Source organism: Acomys russatus, chromosome 12 (genome assembly GCF_903995435.1).
Source record: "Acomys russatus chromosome 12, mAcoRus1.1, whole genome shotgun sequence".
Taxonomy (NCBI): domain Eukaryota; kingdom Metazoa; phylum Chordata; class Mammalia; order Rodentia; family Muridae; genus Acomys; species Acomys russatus.
Genome location: NC_067148.1, coordinates 28,180,672 through 28,197,037, shown reverse-complemented (window position 1 = coordinate 28,197,037; position 16,366 = coordinate 28,180,672). Strand labels below are relative to the sequence as shown.

The 16,366-nt window shown below is 43.3% G+C and overlaps 1 pseudogene; it reads left to right on the top strand.

The window, feature by feature from the left end:
- The first annotated feature begins 3,290 nt into the window (after positions 1-3,290).
- On the top strand, positions 3,291-3,536 carry LOC127196764 (uncharacterized; annotated as a pseudogene).
- Positions 3,537-16,366: the final 12,830 nt, after the last annotated feature.

The window sequence follows — 16,366 nt, the reverse complement described above, 5'->3', positions numbered from 1 at the left end:
GAAGAGAGAGAAACTGCAGCCAAAGCTGAAGCTCTCCAGGAGAACTTTCTGTAGGCAGCGGCATTTCTGTTATTTTGCTTTTGTATTTAATTGGGGTAAATAAATAAATAAAAGTTTAAAAAAATCACTCAGTATAAGATCTTAACTTCCCACATGCAATGTTGTTGTTTTATTGGCTGGAGGCACCTGATGCAGCACAGACCTCTGACGTTCACTCATGGCCTCTGTCAAACATTGTGGCTGTGGATGGTTAACTCTCTGTCTCACCTTTCCCCAGGTCCCCACCCCAAGCAGCCACCATTGCACCCTGCCGCTATCATTTTCCACTATTTTAAACACACAAATGATTTTTGACTTGTGCGTGGGCACACGTGGTACACGTGTGGCTCTTTGCTGTCTTCCTCAACCAATTGTATCATCTTGCTGGTTTAATTAACTACTGGGCAGTATAAAAAACCTCTGACATGTTTGTTTTACAGTTGTGGTTTTGCCCTCCGAAGACAAATTCACTAACAAGGACATGCTACACGTCTCTTTTCCCAGATGTTCATCATAAAGGCAGATGCTTCTCAAAAATATTAAAAAAAGAACCATTCTTTATGGTTACCAAATACTCATTCCCTTCCCTTCCTGCCAACCCAGTCACATGATCTCCACCTCCTCCCTGGCAAAATTAATTTTCTACAAAAGCTGTTCCTCATCCCCATTAACGTGTAACCTAGAGGTGAGTGTTGACTGACCTCCTTTCCTGCAGAGATTTCGGGGAACAAAGACTTCCTCTTAAGAAGATAACTTCTAAAAGTTGAGATTTCTGGAAGAAAACAAAAACAAACAAAATTTCGGATCACTTCTTAGCAAAGACAACTTCGGAGGGCCTGACACCAAACTCTGATGCTCAGTGACACCCCCACCACACCTTTGAAAAGAAAATATTGGGGAAAGACGACACCACCCATTATGCAGTGCAGATTGTCTCCCCACTGAGCCATTCCAACTCACTGAGAACTGAGAGGGAGGGCCTCTCTGTGGGCAGAGGAATGCCGTTTGAGGTGCAAAGCTGTGGCTCAGTCAAACAACAGGCTCAGTAGCAGAATGAATACGGGAGTATACAAAGTGAAGAAAACCAACACAACGCTGCTGTGTGACTATGAAGAACTGGACGCAGGCCACCACAGCTTTTCATTGCTATCTGCCTTGAGAGGGAAGATGCTGGGCTTTCCGAATATCAGGTCACCTTTGCTGCCTGGCTTTTCCAAGCCTTCCGAGACTGCACCCTGAGCTTGTGGAGGAAAAGAGGGACAGTGGTTTCTAGGAACAGACAGAGTAATGGGAAGGCAGGAAGGCTTGGTCCCTGAACTGCTGCTAATGTGACATTCCCTTAAGTATGTGACCAGCCTTATCCCTCTGCTCTGGAGCAGAACCGGAAGTCCTGGGAGTATCATGTCATTCACTGTGGGCCAGACTTGTCATCCTGCAGTGGTCCAGATTGAATGAGAGTTACTGATATACAAGGAAGCCTTGGGCCACAGCTAACCTGGGGCCACAAAAAAGAATGCTGTGTGTGTTTATGCTAATGCATCATCCGAGGCATCAGAACTACCCAACTGAGCAAGCGCTGCGTCTTCATTTACTCCCTTTGCCAGACCTCAGGCAGACCTAGTGCAGGAAGTCAGCCCACAGAAAAGAAAGTCAAGGGTTTCTTTCATCTGAGGTGCTGCTGCTATTACTCAGGACCTAGCTCTAGACACGCTATGCTGAACTCATCAGCCAGCCTTTGGAAGGGCTCCTGACATTCATGGCAGCTGTGTGACTCAACCCACACCCTCCCACCCCTTTCCCCTCACATCAGCTTCTAAATATGAACAGAGTTAACTTCTCCCTCTGTAACACATGGCAACTGTGCAGCGCTCAACAGCCAGAAGGTGACTTATTCCAATCCCATCAGAATGTGGACAGTGAGCAATAGGCGTATGATTGGGTCAAGTATCAGCAGGGCACAGAGGTGAAGACCAGGGCCAGAAATACATCAGCCTGTTTAATTCACTCATCGGAGTCTCTGCTTCTAGCTCCTCCCCTGTTTACCTCACTATCAAATGAGTCCATGTAGGAGGATGAACAGAAACAAATGTCCTTTGCAAATAATAATTTAAACATAATTGACATAATACAGAAAACAAAAATACAGTCAAAGTGGAGGAACACATATTATTCACTGGTCCAGTCAGCTACACGACTGTCATATCCAGCCCTTAACATGAAGATTAGATAAGTTCAGAACTATGCCCACAAGTCCAGTCCACCTGATGCAGAGACCCCTTTCTTCAGCACAGTTCTCCATCTCACACTATTTGCTTGGGAGGGTCACTCTGCTGCCTAATGTAACAGCCTGACAGCTTTCACTCTAGACTCTAGTTTAGAACGTCCCCACACAAACTCTTGCATGTACATCCACGCTTCAGTCAAATCACCTGCCAACGTGGAGTAAGTGACTCAATGACAAAGATGGGTGGCATCGTTGAGTAAGAACAAACAGGGATCTCGCCCACAGGGCATTTACACTCTGCCAGCGCCTGTGCCTCTAGGCTTCACTTCCTTCCAAGCACCATCCATTTTATCGACTGTGTCACCCAGAATGAGCTCCATACCAGCTCTCCATACCACTTCCCAAGCAAGCTGAAGCAGTGGGTGTTTAATTACTGCTTTTATTACTTCTTAAATGTCATCACTTCGAGAGGTGTTTTTAAACGCATTGTCTTGATTGATGCATTAGCATAAACACACACAGCAGCATCCCCACTCTTCAGATGTGACCACTGATGCCGACAGCGGCCGGACCTTGCAAATGCTGGGTTCACGTGGAAGCCACTAACCATGAAGCAAAAGGCAATGGATTCTTTGTCAGCTAAGGGCTGACAAGATGTTTGGGTTAGTCACCTATCTATTTGACCTGAGCCTCCTCATGGTGACTGAGAGAAGAGTCTGCGTGACTGTGGTTCCCCAAGCAGGTTGCTCAACATTTCTATGGCTCTCTTAAGAAGGCTGATGGCACGCCTCTGGGTAGTGTTTTGAGGTATGTGAAAGGGCTGGATCACATATCATGTTAGGCACCTGTTGCTTCACTGTGTACAGCATAGGCATACAATAGTTTCAGGGGCCATTTAATAAAATGATGTCGTGTATTGAATTTATCCATCTTTATAACACTTTACAACGTCTAAGCATGTCTATGTGCAGCTACTCATTTTATCCTCATCACCAACAGAAATTATTCCTTACTCAGAGTAGCCACAGTGCTCGCTTCGGCAGCACATATACTAAAGTTGGAATTATACAGAGAAGAATAGCATGGCTTGGAGGAGATATTTCTCAATAGCCAGGCAGCAAAGGTGACCTGATATTCGGAAAACCCAGCACCTTCCCTCCCAAGGCAGATAGCAAGGAAAAGCTGTGGTGGCCTGTCTTCATTTCCTCACAGTGGCTCTGCTGCATCCCTGTTCAAGGATGACAAACAAATTCACGAAGAGTTCCATATTTTCAGTGCAGCAAGAAAAAGGCTAATGGCACAACTGTCCACGTGGGCATCCACCCCAGCAAAGTAGTTATCACCAGGCTAAAGCTGGACAAAGACCAGAAGAAGATCCTGGAAAAGAAAGCCAAGTCCCGAGAAGTAGGAAAGGAGAAGGGAACATACAAGGAAGAAACAATGGAGATGACGCAGGAGTAGAGGCCTCTCATGCACAGCTCTCATTAAAGACTGTTTAAGTAAAGAAAGGAAGGAAGGAAGGAAGGAAGGAAGGAAGAAAGAAAGAAAGAAAGAAAGAAAGAAAGAAAGAAAGAAAAAAGAAAGTAGTCACACACTTGGCACATGGCCTGCTGCAAATTATATGCCCCAGATTATCACTTACTATAGCTGTGAACTCTTTGCAATTGGTGGACAAGGTGGTCTTTTTCTTTCCACATATTCAAAGACTTTTAAGGAATTGAGAGTACCAGATTTTTAAAAAATATCTCACTTCATTTGTGTGTGTGTATCTCTCTCTCTCTCTCTCTCTCTCTCTCTCTCTCTCTCTCTCTCTCTCTCTCTGTTTGTGTGTGTGTATCTGTGTGATATTTGTACAGGTGTGTGCTAGTGCACACAGAGTCCATAAGAGGACATTTGAGCTCCTGAAACTAGAGGTGCAAGCAGCTGCCTGGCACGGGCACTGAGAACCAAACTATCATCTGCAGTTGTAGCTCCTGCCACTAACCACTGAGCCATCTCTTCATCCTTGAGTCCTGGGTTTCTATGGCCCTGACCATTCATTCGTTTCATGACCATTCAATTTGGTGATCTCAATATCTACTTATTTATTTTGCTTGCTAGTTTGGGGGTAAAAGGTAAAGCATGCTCTTTTGCATTAAAACTGCCTTGTCTGATAATAGGATGGTAGCCTGGTGTGATGACAGGGTGGTGGCTCTTTCTCCCACACTGGAACTCAGGGTGGCACAGAGTTCTCACGGCTCACATATATGAGAATAGGACAATGGGGATCCCTTGTGCCTCATGGCTGCCTTTGGGATATGCAATGAACTGTTCTGTTGAGTGATATCAGGTGCAGACAGTGGGTCTGCTGCAAGAAGCATTTTCCGGGAAGCCAGGGAAACAGGAAGTGATAGAGCATTAGTCTACACCCACTGAGTCACTGAAGGAAGTTTGGCTTGTAAACCATCTGTGTGAACTCAGCAAGGTTTCAAAATGCCCTGCATCATCGGTCCCCCGGTAAAAGCCACCATCTGTCTCCTGCTAAGAGCCACGGAAGCTTTACTACATGAAGTTATAGGAACTTCTTGAGGAGATGCAGGCTTGAGAAATGTATCTCTAGTCAGCTTAAATACTTGGCCAGTCTCAAAGCAGAGGAAATCATAGATTAACTTCTAGTTAACCCCAAAAGGAAGGCAAAAACACTTTGGAGTGTGGACTTGGGGATCATTCCTTGGTGATCATCTAAACTGTTGGGAACTGACGAGGGTTATCTCCACTATGGCATGGTCAATCCCAGGAACTCCAGCCTTTGAGGACAACAGAAGACAATTCCTCAGGGCCCTCCCTCATCACCCTTCCTGGTTTAAAGGGGGAACTAAGTTGTGAAGTGGGCCATTTAGTCCAGGATGGCAATGACTGTTGTCATGGAATGGTGTTTGGACCCACCCCACCATAAATATGTCTGGCAGGGTTATTTCCAAGATGAGACTGGCTTTACACTAAGCGACAACTGTGTTATGGTGTGAGTGTTTCCTTCAAGGAAACCCTGAGGCAAGAGCACAAGATTAATTATTTCTATAGAAACTGGAGGCATGACAAGGACCCAAAGCACAAATACTTCAATGAACAGGAGCTCTGAAAGGAGAAATGCAAGAGGAGCTTCCCCTGCTACATACACGTGTGTGTGTGTGTGTGTGTGTGTGTCCACGTGTGTGTGCGTGCTTTGGTTTTTTCCCCAAGCTAGAAGATGCCCTGTTCTTTACCACTGTTCTCAAGCAAGCCCCATGGCAAAAGAGGTACCAGGATGGAGATGGGCCAGGCAGCCTTCTGCAACTCTTTCTCCCACAAGATTCTTCCCTTTGGGCATCATTCTCTCTTTAAGGAATAGCTATTGATGTCCATGCATAGGTTGTTGTCCTAAGGCCTGTAAGGGAAGCTTGAAGAAGATCAAAGACTAGGAGCTTGCCCTGGGCTACTGAACGTCTCTGAGCACCATGTTCCCATTAATCTAAGAAAGAAGACTGAAGGTAGAAGGCTAGTTCAGTCCCAAGTGATGTATATTTTCAAGGTCTGCGGCTTGAAGATACATACAGCCACCTACCAACCCTTTCTCAGTCAGAGGACACTCTGATGATGATAAATTAGAGACAAGGCAGAGATAACTGGATTGGAAGCAATATTCTTCTCTGGACTGAGGAGGTTTAGATTCGAACAATAAATAGCACAGCTGTGCTTGTTTCTTTTAGTCCTCCAAGTTCTGTGCAATAGGCAGCAGTCGCCATTCTAGAAGTGAGAAGGGCCAAAGTTTTGGAGGAGTCAAGTAACTGGCTCACACTTAGCAGGTGGTAAATGGCAAGTCCCTGCTCTGACCCAAGTAGAGTGATATCAGAACCAAATGTCAGTCTTTGCAGTATATTTGTGTGGGGAAAAAAAGACATATATCCACATACATTCATAAAACCTTAAGAGCATAATCATAAAATCACAGGGGAGAAATTGTATATCTATATTTCTCTCCCCATTTCTGAATACATTTTGATGTCAACATCAAAATCAAAATATACATATTGACATTATATATGATCTGTAGCAGTACTCAGCTCTCATTCCCCAGGAATGTGCTTTATGGATGAAGGTTCTTTGTTGCTGCGATAGACTGAGGGAAGCCATTACTTCCATGTTAGAGCCTAGAAGAGAGAGGCAGGGTGGTGAGACGCCGCAGATATTGTCAAGCTGATGCGACAAAGTGGAAAGAACTAACTCCAACAGTTGTCCTTGGCATGAACGCTGTGGCGTGTGAAACTGTTGTGTTCATGCACACACACAAACACAGGAAGTAGCATGTGAGGCCAAGAGTAATATTTCAGTTAGTGAGGAAACTTCAGGTCTTCACGTTCTTTCTTAAACAACTCGGGAGCATCTTTGTTACTTAGAATATATTATTTTCTCAACATACTTTACTCTTAAATGAACAAATGCTTGTAAATTTACAGAAAGGAATAAAGAAAAAAGCCACAGCCCATTAATCCACCAACCAGCCAGCACTTATTTGACACTCTTACCAGTAATTATAAAATAATAAATGTTCATGACTTAAAAATACCAACATTAAAAGGGAAAATTATTTCTTCCTACCCTCATCTCATTTTCAGATCCCCTTCACACAGACAGCTGCCATTAGCACATTTCTCTCTCTCTTTTCAACAAGAGGTTCACACTCCTTATACTAAGCAGCTTCTGCTTTCCTTTGCTGTTGGTATATACACAGTGACCTTATCCTCTGCGGTAACCTCGATTTGTCTCAATGGTTTTAGTTGCCAATCAATATGGAAATGTATGAGATACGGCAAACATCTCTCTCTCTCTCTCTCTCTCTCTCTCTCTCTCTCTCTCTGTGTGTGTGTGTGTGTGTGTGTGTGTGTGTGTGTGTGTGTGTGTGTACGTATGCATATATATCAATATACAGCTCTCATTCCATAGGAATGTGCTTTGTGCATGAAGCTTCTTTCTTACTGCAATAGACAGATGAAAGCCATTACTTCCAAGTTAGAACCTAGCAGACAGAGGAATGGTGAGATGCCCCAGATATTGTCAAGCTGATGTCACAAAGTGGAAAGAACGTATATGTTTTCGTCTAATTCTCATAGTGGCTGCACATGGAGTTCTGCAGGGTTCTTCCATTTGCCCACCCCACCCCCAAGTCCATACTGCACTTCATGTAAATCAGCCATAGTGCCCTCGCTTCTGGCTCTCCACTGGAGTCAGCCCTGTGAGAGCAGAAGAAATGGGGGAGGGAGAACTGGGGAGGGTTATGGCTCCCTGGTTCTCTCATTGGTGTCCCCCCACTCTTGGGATAGAAACCCAGAGCCTTGACCAGCCTCTGTGTTAGTTGGTTTCTATTGCTGTAATATTAAAGTACAATGACCAAAGGCAACTTATAGCTTATAGACTACCATGAAGGGAAGAAGCCAGGGTAGGAACTGAAGGCAGGAACCTGGAGACAGGAACTGAAGCAGCAGAGGCCATGAAGGAATGTTGCTTACTGATTTGCTTATTAATGCCTTGCTCAGCTTGCTCTTAACTTCTTATAAAACCTAGAGGAACAGTGATCCAGGCTCTCCCACATTAATTACTAATCAAGAAAATGCTCCATATGCTTGACTACTGACCAATCTGTTGGGGACATTTCCTTAGTTGAGGTTTCATTTTCCCAGATAACCCTACCTTGTACCAAGTTCATTAAAAAAAAAAAAAAAAAAAAGCTATTCAGTATAGCCTCCTTACTCTCACTAAATCTTTGTAAACAGTTCTACTCTTTCAATGTTCTTCAAATTACTCAATGTGAATGTGAAATTTGTTTCCTCCTAGGACTCTGACTCACGAATATGAGCTGTGATCTTAGTTAGTCTATTGACAATACAGGGTCAAGAATTTACATCCTTATACAGGATACATTAGCTCATGAGGGATCTGAGCATGACTCTTGAGTTCGCTTCCTGGATACACTCTCAACCGTGTATTCACTCCTCTCTGCAGAGTCATCCAGTTTAGGGATATGGCTTCAATGAAACTGCAAGGACTCAAAGAATTTTTCTAATATACAGTGTTTCTGCAATATCCTTATATGTCTATTTTGGTGAATGTATGGATGTAGTTTTAAGTAGTGCCAAGTCCGTGTGTGTGTGCGTGTGTGTGTGTGTGTGTGTGTGTGTGTGTGTGTGTAAAACTTATATTTTTAAGAATTGTCATTGCATTGGTCTCTTTGCTAATCAAATTAAACATACTCATATAGAAAAATTTCATAAGTCTGTGCTAAATAGACATAAATACATTTGTAGATATGCATATGTATTGAGATATGGATATATAAAGAAATGCTGACAAATGAAGGGAGTGTCATACTTTGCTTTCTGTCTTTCTATCGCTGTGATAAAAAGACCATGGCCAAATGCAACTTGGGTGGAAACAGTTTATTTGATCTACATGACCCAATCACAATCTATCACTGAAGGAAGTCAGGGCAGGAACTCAAACAGGAGCAGAAGTAGGAACCACGGTAGAAAGCCGCTTACCAGCTTGTTCTTATTGGCATGCTCAGTTTGCTCTTTTGCACAACCCAGGACGATTTGCCTAAGAATGACACCACCCATGGCGGGCTGGGCCTTTCTACATCAATCATTAATCAAAAAAATGTCCCAATGGGCCAATCTGATGGAAACATTTTCTCAACTGGGGTTCCCTTTTCCAGACGACTCTAGATTATATCAAGTTGACAAAACCCTAACCAGTATAGGGGAGTTCTCTGCCACTTTGTGTGTGTGTGGGGGGGTGCGGAGTTGTTGTTTTGTTTGCATTGTTTTTGTTTGGGACAGAAGGGAGAGGCTATGGTGAGTAGAAGTCAATTGCTGGAGGACTATTGACGGAATTTTACTGGATGTACGTGATGGGTTTCCACACAGAAGTTTGAAGCAATGGTGTGCTTGTAAGATAGTGTTGGAAATGTGGTGCCAAATTTAAAAGTTAAGACATACACTATGGTGTCTTTTAGTGTAAAATAAAAATGAAGCCCCACAAAATAATAACCCTCATCTTATAAGAATCCATGTAAAATGCTATGCACAGTAAATGTGAGAGGTTATTGCCTATAAGCGTGGAAGAGGGTGAATAAATCAATGTGGGTGCCAATGTAGAGAAAGAAGACATCAGATCCCTCCCTAGACAGCATCACTCACACTGCTACTTACAGTGTGAGTGAGTCCTCATCATTTTCTGTAATATCTCCATCAGTCAATATTATCAAACTTGGGAAGAATTTTTCAAGCTGTTGGTTATTACCAGACTTAATTCAGCTTACATTTCTCCATCATTGAGCTACGGTGTCTTCATACAGAACTTGGTTTGTATTGCTAGAAAGACCTCATGGTCTTCAAGGGCTTATCAATCCAATAGCAAAATGTCTTCAACTTCTTGAAAGGACAGTGGTCCCCATGTTCAGTGACCATACAAGCCAGAAGAACAAAAAGGAATGTGGGTACCATGTTGTCATAAAACCCTCTAGTTTGAAAGTCTCTAGTGTCCTGGTGACCCCATTACCTTTCCAAGGCAGGAGCCCATCTGAGCTTGGTTGGTATCCTAGTGCTGCATGCTCAACTCATTTCACGCTTGGTTTCAACCTCACTCACACCTAACACATCAAAAGACACATTCTTTCTTCCCTGACCTACTCTCTGGAGGAGTAGCTGAGCTGCTGAGGAGCTCTCTCCAGGAGCGCTTTTGTTTAACTAGGTTGTTTTTTTCTTTTAAACCTCACTCCACACCCCTCCTTCCTTTTTTCTTTTCTCTCTTCTTTTCTTGAAAGAATTTGACCTTTTGCCAAAGAATAAATGAAACACTGGCTCCAAGTTCAACTCAGAATTTACTAGCTGATAAATTTGAAATGGAGAGTGCGGTGGGAGAATGAAGGGAAAGCGTAGAGAGGGAGGGAGGCTTTCATTTGGGGCAAGTTCAAACTTGGACTCAGAAGCTATTAAAATGCCTGGTCTCTGCTGAGTCACGTGGAGGAGGAGATCAGGGCATGATGCTGGCCCCCTTCCAGCCACATGTTCTGCCCAAGCTGATGATGAGCCTGCAAAGGAGCGACAGCAGGATTATAATTTCAGGGTTTTAAATACATTAGAGGCCACGTGCCTTACAGAGCAAGCCATCAGCCCATGTCTCTCATGTTCATAAGACTAGAGCCTGAAGATATGTATCTCTGAGAGCCAGCTCCTAACTTCACCCTTTCTGATCCTGCCAACCATTCATTCTCCCTGCCCTCCTGCAGTGCTCCCTCCCTCCCTCCCTCCCTCCCTTCCTCCCACCTCCCTCCCTTCCAGCTCCCCCCCCCCCCCCCCCCCCCCCCCCCCGTCTCTCCAGATGCCTCCAGTTAACAAGGAATGATATGGAGCCTTGGAGAAAAGATCAGGGCTGAGACACTAATTTTGTCCTGAGAGGGTGAGATGATGAAGACATTGATTAAGGAATCCCTGAAACAGGCTGAGGAGGTACGTGATGTTCTGTCCATTTTTACAGGTAAGGAAAAGGAAGTACTGTGACATCAGCAGCTTCTCCCAGGTGAAAAAGCTAGAACATACGAAGTGAGAGTGAGACTGTGAACCCAAGGGGTCTGCTCTGTCTCCTCTAGTCTTGACAGTGCCTGTTCCTTCTCAAGTGCCTTTGTACCAGTGTACCCCCAGAGGGTAAGTGCACCTTCATGCTTCAAAGCCTTGGAACTTGGTGTTGTCTTCTACAGCAAAGAAAGACTGCAAAATCAGGTCATTATAACCCTCCAGTCTGTCACATACCATTTCCTTGTTTGAATCCTGGTTCTTTGGTCATTTTCTTTTTCTATTTTCACTCTTTATTTGGAATACAGGGCAACATAAGTTTCCGATTTTTTTAAATGAATAAACAGGGTGATAAAAGTGTTGGAAATAAGTATGGCCTGAATTTGGAGAGTAAGTGGTTTTCCAATTTGGGAGTAGGAGAGAAAACAGGTGCAAGATCATCTCCAAAGGAAAAGAAAACATACAATCAGGGAGCCACCAAAGGCTTTCGTTTCCACTCACTTAAAAGCAAGTAGTGCAGTCCAGGCTAACCACCTATGATCTTTGTCACAGCAAATCAGAGCCTCCAATTGTTGAAATTGACTGTAAGTACAAGAGAGAAAGCAACTCCAGACCAACTGATTACTTGATCGGGATGACTATAAGGTTTTCCCCATTTCTGAGGTGGCAAAAGTCTTCAGAGTGACTGTCAGAGCAGGGAACTGTTATACAGCAGAGCTGTTGTACAGTGCGTAGACCATTTGATGTTCAAGTTTCTGTTTTACTTTGGTTTTTTTTTCTCACCATATTTTATCATGAACAATTTCAAACACCCAGAAATGCCATGACTATGGTGGGTGAACCTGTGTGTGCTCACGGTGAGACTGCGCAGCTAAGACTGGTTTGGTCCTATCTATCTGTTTCTCCAGTCCCAATGCCCTACACACATCAAAGTAAGTTTCACACATTAGCAGGTGATGTATCTTAACACTTCTATGTTCCCTCTGCTTTATGTCACACAAAATAAGCATCATGCTTAACAATTACCAAGGGCTTACAGTCAAGTGAGATAGATGCCAAGCACTTTCTGGGTGCCACATGACTTGATCCCCATGGAAACCTTATGTGACCACTGCAGTTGTTACCTTCATCTTGCAGACAAGAGAGAGCTGCACTACAAAGGATGCAGGCCAGGTTAACGTTTGCTTGAAAAGTATTCCTATGGACTCTGCATGCACTAGCTCTTCATCTGTTATCACTTCTGATACCTCCTAGGGCTAATACCATTGCAGGTGAAGAAGCAGAGAGAATGGCTCCATCACACAATAGCCATTAGAACCTGAGCGAACTGAGGATGTTCAACTCCACTCTGCTCAGCATCCCCGCCCCGCCATTGGCTCACATCTCCAAAGCAGCACTCCTTTGTGTTCCCATATTCTCATTGTTTGCCTTCCCTTGTACTGCAGGACTCAATGACAAGAGTCACATTTTAAGTCTTCTTAGTCCCCAGTCTGCAGTCAAAATGCAAGGAGGCACTTTAGAAATGTTTCAAGAATGGTTTCATAATCAATGAATAACAGTAGTGAAAGAGCCAAGTACATGTTCAATGTACTCTCGTGCCTGGTTCCTGGTAGTCCTAGAAGGAAAATGTCCAGTGTCAATGAGGAATGCCCAAACTTGTGCTAGATGCCACTGCCTCTATCTTTACACCAACAGAAAGCATAACTAGTCAAAGCTCATGCGTCATGCCGTCTAGGCATCAACAACAATCAGTGGGTGGCCTAAAGAGTCCCAGCCCCCTTGTCAGACCAGGCTGATAAGTTGTTCATCAGACATCTTTTATATGCCTCCATCATGATGGATAAGGGCTTAGGATGTCACAAAGGCTAACCTGTACATGGATCCACCCTCTAAGAGTTCATAATTCACACAGAAATGTAGGAAAAGGCAAACATGCTCATTGTATATAGCAAAAGTTACAATGAGATACTTCATGAGAAAAAGGCAGTCTAAGGAAGAAGAAATCAAATCCTGGTGTCAGGAGAAAACTTTGTGGGTTACCTGGCAAAATAAAAATGTTATTTTAGATAGGTGCAATTTTTATCCACAGAAATGTGGCCGAGCGAATGAGAATGAGTGGGAAAATGTGGGGCCAAAGTGCCCCAGTTGTGGAGACCATTGAGAATGAAGTGCGTTAGTCAGCTTTTCATGGCTGTAACAAAAATGCCTGACATGAACAGCCTGTGGGAGGGAGGTTCCTTTGTGTTAGTGGGTCTAAAGGTTTCAGTCCACAGTCCCTTGGCCAGTTTCTTTGGGCCTGCAACATACCAAACTTACAGAACAGTGGCACTGCATTCCTGGCTGTCAGGTTAAGGCTCACAAAAGATGCCCAGAACAGTGGATGTCCTGTTTTTCCTGGGCTGTATCACAATACAGCAAAAAAAAAAAAAAAAAAAAAAAAAAAACCAAAAAAACAAACAAACAAACAAAAAACCAAAAAAAAAAAAACAAAACAAAACAAAACAAAACCCACAGTGTAGGATAAGGACAACAAACAAACAGGAGCACTTGCACCTCAATCCCCCCAAGCCAGGCCATAATATTCACAGTTATTTACTATCTGCCATCTTCTTGGATTCCTATAGCAACATCCCTTAGAGCTAGCTGTCAGGGGTCTCAGTATTTCAGATGAAGAAACAAGACTATAGAAGCTTAAGGAGGAATTCAAGGTCGCACTGCCCCAGAGAGAAAGAGTGGCTGGTTCGAATCTAATGTCATTAGTGGGGTTGCGAGAGGAAGGGCCCACGCAGCATTTCAGTTTTGTTTTATTTTCCCAATCTGGCGCACTATTAACTGGCCTGCCAGGGTTAGTGAGTAAAACATCTAAGGAGTCTGAGAAATTAGCCAAGCCTAACACTGGGGCAGCCTAGCCACTTGTTAAAGGAACTTTGCTCCAGAGCATCTTTTTTGATACAGCTCTGTGGTTCCAAGCACAGGCCCAGGTTGACACTGTCTGGGTCTGAAGTGCAGCCAGCCATCTGGCTTGGAGGATGGGACAGCCTCTCTGTGCTTCACGTTTCCCTCACTTGCAGAACAAAGACAATTGTACCTGTGCGAGAGATTGTTGTCAGGACCAAATGCTATTTGACAGGTAGAACCTTCTGTATGTAAAAGCCACTGCTTATCAATTGTCTGATAGAAGTATCTTAACCTGTCATTTACGTGATGGGACTCAGGTACATTGAGATGTTCAGATGACCACAGAGGGCAGGGGTTTATTACAAAGACATAGGTTTTGTGATGCCCAGAAACTCCTCAACTATGTGGTGGATTGTCCCAGACCTGGAGAAGCATGCTTTTCCTTTTAGACCGTTGTTTTCAGGACACATGCTGGCCCAGGGTTTGTGTATTTCACTGCAGAGAAGAAATTCTTTATGCCAGACTCTCATTTTTTTTTTCCGCCTTTCTTTTCTTCACATGGTGAGTAGGAGATAAAAAAATACATTGTGTTTCCCCAACCATGGTCTATTACCTATTTAACTTTATTATTCATTTCTTTTTACCCCAATTCCTGCATCTTATTCCTCTATTCCTCCATCTCATACAAAGTTCCCCCCCCCCCGTTGGGCTTAATTTATATTCATCTTTTGATTTGTATATGTTCTTTAAAACATATGCTTTCTAATATGTGTATTTTCAATTGGAAAATGGTATTTTTATGTATATATACTTAATTTTTCTATTTTTAAAACAGGATCTCACTATATAGCCGTGGTTGACCTGAATTTACTCTGTGGTCTAGGCTAGCCTCACATTCATGAAGATCCACTTGCTTCTGCCTCCTGAGTGCTGAGATTATAGGTGTGTGGCACCGTACTTGTCTTAAGTTCCATAATTCTCCTCTGGAACTGTTTATAAATGTGTTTAGTTATTGAATGTTCATCGAGGCTCCCGCTTCTCTCTCTTGCATAGTGCATGAATCCTAATTCTACACTGCACTTGTAGCATCCTTCTTCTTCTTCTTCTTCTTCTTCTTCTTCTTCTTCTTCTTCTTCTTCTTCTTCCTCTTCTTCTTCTTCTCAACTTTGATACAACTGACATTTAATCATTTTCCCCTTGCAGTAATTCCACGTCTTTCTGTTGCCACTTCTGCTTTGACCTTTCACCTATGCTTCTGCAGCATCGATTTGCCCTTACCATTCTCTCTGGTCTCTCCCATCATCTTAGGATTTTCTCCTTACTTGTGGTTTCTATTGCTTTCTGAACAAGAATTTCCACTGGTTTCCTTGCTTTTCTGCTTTACCTGCAAATGTTGTGGCTGTCTCTGCTGATTATCATCCAGTATAATGAACTTCAAGAAGGCAGAGTTGTGGCCTCTTAGGCAGCCTTTGGTGCTGATACCTACACACAGGGAGGAGATGTCTCCCAGGTACAGAAGATCACACGGTATTGACCAGGTTGTCCATGGAGAACAAGTGTCTGCTAAGGATTCTTGTCATAGAAGGCATTCTGAGTTTCACAGACTGTCCAGGATAGACATCAATTCACTATTATATTAAACAAGCCAAAACTTACCTGTCTTGATGCAAGGTACCAGAAATTATTCAGCAAAACAGTAACCCTGAGGCTTGTTCCACTTGAGGGCATAGAAATATTCTGCCAGTTGCTCAGTGTTTTTCTCTGGCTCCTCTTTTTCTTTTTGCCTATTTCTACCAATGCACAAACGTGATATTGGGGAACTCCTATCTTAGTGCAAAGAACCTGTATTTCCTTGATACAGGCTCCTTTTTGGGCCTGATGGGAACAGCCTCTTTCTTTTCGTGTTGAATGTAGCATTTCTAGAAGGCTCATCCCTGTCTGAAACATGTTCCCCTAGCAGAGTCTCCAGTCTTCTGTCATCACACACTCCACTTTATTGTAATTATTGTTTTGCCCTACAAGATACAAGCAACCTAAGGTACAACTGCACCTGTCCTGTTCACCTGTTCTGCTGAGTGACAGACAAGCTTTGCTTCTAGGAGGCCAAGATAGAGGAAAGCATAGTGCTTGCTTCACCTGCCTCACAGGGTTTGATATATGAAAATAATTGTTTTTTTAATTATAAGGTTCCAAAACTATGTAGGTAAAAAATCTTTAGATAGCATTATGCCTATTAAGAGAGATTTAAAGGCCAACTGTTGCAATAAGATCAAATAATGCTCAGATCCTAAGATAATTTCTTAAGTCAAAGATTATCGTCAACAGGATGCTGGTGATGGAAGAGAGCCTGAAGGTTGTTCTGTCAACATATTTGTTTGACTGGAAATAGAACTTGACTAGGAATTGGTGTAAGTAGTTCAAATTATAAAACTATAGACCAACAGGACCCCAAAAAGGTTTATTCTCAGTGTATGAAGGTGGGGGTGGGGTCCAGATGCTTCCACTTTTTTGGTGGGGGCCTCTTATCCAAAGCATTGAGAATAAGGGCTCACAAGACTGATGACTTTGTGATGGTTCCCCTGCCTCAGTGCCCTGTAAAGCCTTGTCTTGTCTGGGTAAG